General features: G+C 60.7%; 1 pseudogene; it reads right to left on the bottom strand.

Annotated features, from left to right (window-relative positions):
* Window positions 1-1,530: 1,530 nt before the first annotated feature.
* On the bottom strand, window positions 1,531-2,755 carry LOC144139981 (uncharacterized; annotated as a pseudogene).
* Window positions 2,756-3,831: the final 1,076 nt, after the last annotated feature.

Raw genomic sequence — 3,831 nt, 5'->3', positions numbered from 1 at the left:
CCTGGACTCGAGAAGCGTTACTTCTTCGGGCTCGAGCGCGCGGCCGTCCCCGATCTTGGCGAGGACCGCGGAGAAGGTGACGTCGGACTGGCGCGCGACTCTCACGAGCGGGAAGTATTCGAGATGATGCCAGGTGACAGTGCTGAATCCGAGGAGACCATCGGCACTGCGGGGCCGCTTGAAGATCTCGCTGGCACGCACGGGCGGCAACTGCCGCAGGTCCCCGCAGAGGATGACGTCCAGTCCACCGAAGGGTTCGGTGAGTCGCTGCGTGATCTGGCGCAGACGGCAATCAACCAGTTTGAGTTGGTCGGCGGACATCATACTGACTTCGTCTATGATGACGCACTTGACTCTGCGGAAGGCACACCGGAAGGTGTTCAGGTCACTAGGTCGTAGTCCACCGTCCCCCATGACTCCGAGGCGGGCGTCCTGCCGGTTTGCACGGGCAGCCCGCACGAGTTTGAAGGCACTGTGGACGGTGGTTCCACCCACAGCAACGGCGGCCTTTCCCGTACTGGCGCAGATCACGTACGCGTTGTAGACGGAAGGGACGGATGAGGAGGAGCCGTCTTCCCAGCCAACGGCACCGCAGCAGTCCGCACAGCGGTTATACACGTCCATGGCGAGCTTGAACACGAAGGTCTTGCCACAACCCGCGGGTCCCGTGAAGAAGACCCGCAGCGGAGGCTGCCCCGGCGTGGTCTGACGGTGCAGAATCTCGCGCAGCAACTCGTACTGCTCGGGGTTGGTGCTGCGCATCATCGAGACGTACTCTTCTCGTTCCATGATTCCGCGCCGTTTGCGTACCGCAGCACACGGCGTACTGACCTCCTTGAGTAGTCGGAGCAGGCGCTCGTTAGGCAGCACGTCCGCGTCCACACTAGCATCCGCATCTCGTCGTTCGGGGATTTGTACCCGCGCGCATCCGTCATCTTCATCACATTCTTCTTCTTCTTGCATTGTTCTTTCTTCATCCTCCTCTCTCTCTCGCCTGAGCCGCAGCATCTCGGCGTAGTGGCATTCCACCATTTCCTGGACAACGGCATCGTCATCCGCCGGGTTGTATTCTTTTCGTTTTACCTCGATCAACTGCTTGTTGTTCTCGTAGATGGTCACGTACCTATTACCATCCAACACATCAACTGGTTCACTTCGGAATGGGACGTATAGAAGGACATTTTCCCGCATATACGACTCCACATCGTTACCGAGGTTGTATCCGCGGTAGCGTATCACAGCCGGCCGTTCCCTGAGCACGTAGCGCCAATCACCCCTCGCCGGCCAGTACTTGCTGGCGAAGTCGGTGAGGCATACGTCTTTCAGGGAAGGCGGCCTGGCCTCGTACTTTTGCACGAGGTTCGCTTTCCAGACGTCGGTGGAGCCCGGAGGGAGCGCCTCCAGCTCGGCACGCGTTTTGCGTACGCGCACCCGTTCTTCGGGGTAGCACGTGGGGACGTACACCACCTCCCGGCTCTTGTGCGACATGTCCTGTTTGAGCAGAAACCAGGCCGCCTCCTGTGCCGACATTCAATTCCTTTAAGGATGTCCACACGAAGCTTGCGGATCACGGCTTCGAAGTCGTCGTTGGGATTCGTTTTGAGGATCTCGGCAACGGTGCGCTTGAGGTTGGACATTCCGCGGTCGGACTTATTGACATAGTCCACCACGTAGGAAGCGCACGCGTAGTGATCGAGTATTATCTGGATATCCATATTCGAATCCAAGACCCGGCCTATCCACGCGTTGAATGCATTCACAAACTTCTCCGCCGGGGTCCTTCGATGGAGGACGGAGGGTCGAGAAAGGCCGGCGCGCAGGACATCCATATACTCCTTCTCGGAGTGCATGCCGAAAGCGCGCAGGATCGAGGCGAGATCCTCAAAGTCGCCAGACTCGAGGCCCTCGTGCATTTCATCATACTTCTTCTTGAGGGCCTTGAAACGCTGCCGTTCCCGCTCACTCTCCGCATCGTCTCCCTCCGGCGCAGGTGGAAACGGCACCACGATCCTCGTTTCATCACTGGGCATGAAGGGCGCCCCGAACCGGCACTTGGTGCGGCCGCGCTTGTAGCACGTGTGGGTGTGCTGATGCGTCTGCGTGCGCGGCCGCCTGAGGAGCGTAGTGTCGAGCGTGAGGAGTTGGGCCACCATCTCGAGGGTCTTGGGCATGGCACCTTCCTCACCGGTGAGCTCCTCGTCGGGCGCCTCTTCGAGCCACAGGATCACGTGCACGTGCGCGCTACCTCTCTGCTGGAACTCCACCCGCTTGAAGTAATCCCGGATCACGTACGGGCGGAACGGCGAGCAGTTTCGGTCGGCGAGCACGTTCATGATGACGTCGAAGATCCTATTGGTGTAGATCGCGCAGGCAACGGGGTCTTCGTTCACGAGCTCCACGCGCTCCCAGGCCATCATCTCGGACACGGGCCGAGGCGTGCCGTCGGGCCCGACCCGCAGCCGCTCCAGGGTCTCGAGCAGGCGCTCCCAGTGGACCTCGGACGCGGACATGGTCAGGAACGCGTGCGGCTTGCCCAACTGGCGGATCATTGCGAAGAGTTCACTCCTGCGATCCTGCCAGTACTGGACCGTATTTGGAACGCCCGCATGAATGCGAGGTCGCGGTCCAGCACCTCCTCCAGGAACTTCTTACCGCCACTCTCGAGCTGCTCGCGCGTGATGGAACCAGTGGTCTCGTTGGTGCGAAACATCATGTTGCCTTCCGCAACGTTGCACCGCATCACCTTCGCGGCCATGTACAAGACGTGCTCCGGCGTTGCTCCACGCCGGTCGGTGCGCCGTATCTCGCTACTGGCCATGGCGAACGGCGTGGAACGCGGACCGATGATCTTACGAGGCACGCCCATGTATATCGTGGGGAAGGCGAGCTCTTCCGCATACACGTCCATGAAGGGCGCCAGCGGGACGCGGTTCTCACCCGGAGCGAGGTGAAGGCTGTGAGACTGATCGATCAACTTGTCCGCGGCAGCGGCATCGTCCAGTTCACCGCTTCGCTCCCCATCATCTCTCATCAAGAGAGCGCGCCATGGCATTGAGGGCAATGGCTAGTTGCACGGGGTCGTCCAAATCTATGTTCTCGGGGACAGTCTCGATGTCATCCGCGTCGTCTCCCCCCTCGGCGCGTTCACCTTCACAAACGGCCGCATCATCGTCATCGAAGACACCCAGCCGACTCCAGTCGATGCGCACGCCGCTAGCGACATACAACGGCGCATGCTCCAGGTGCTTCAACCACGCCAAGATGTTACCGCGCTTTATCAGTCCGCGCCTGTACGTAGCCGGACTCACCAGCCTCCGCTTCACGTGCACGTCTATCGCAACGTCCTCGGGAACCAGCCGCGGAAGACACTCCACCACGCTCGGAACGTCGATGGGCACGTTCACGATCTGTCCCTTAATGCCGTACTGACCGTTGCCCCGCGTCAGCCGCCTGATGCTCATGAAGGGGAGTCGAGGCGAGATGAGGCGCTCTTGCACCGGGTTCAGATCGGGGAGGTCCGCGGGACGAGGCGGGTACGCGTAGCCGTGGCTCTTGCTCAACGGCGGAACCCGCCCGGCCAGCAGGGAGTCTCGGCACGAGGCACACACCCGGAACGCACCGAAGGGAGCCAGCCGCGGGTCTTGCGCATCCATGTCGTCGCATCGGTGTTCGCCCGACCGTCTTCCGAACTCGTTCCAAAGAACCCGCAACGCGTTCAACCTGTTGGTCTCGTTCCTCACGCCGGAAATGCAGCTTAGGTTGTTATCAAACCACAGCCGGTCGCACACGGCGCAGCTGTGACCGAAGCTGCGATCCACAAAATCGCGCTTA

Source organism: Haemaphysalis longicornis, unplaced genomic scaffold (assembly GCF_048455015.1).
Source record: "Haemaphysalis longicornis isolate Haplotype H1 unplaced genomic scaffold, Haemaphysalis longicornis Haplotype H1 scaffold_5, whole genome shotgun sequence".
Lineage (NCBI taxonomy): Eukaryota > Metazoa > Arthropoda > Arachnida > Ixodida > Ixodidae > Haemaphysalis > Haemaphysalis longicornis.
This window is presented reverse-complemented; position numbering and strand designations above follow the sequence as displayed.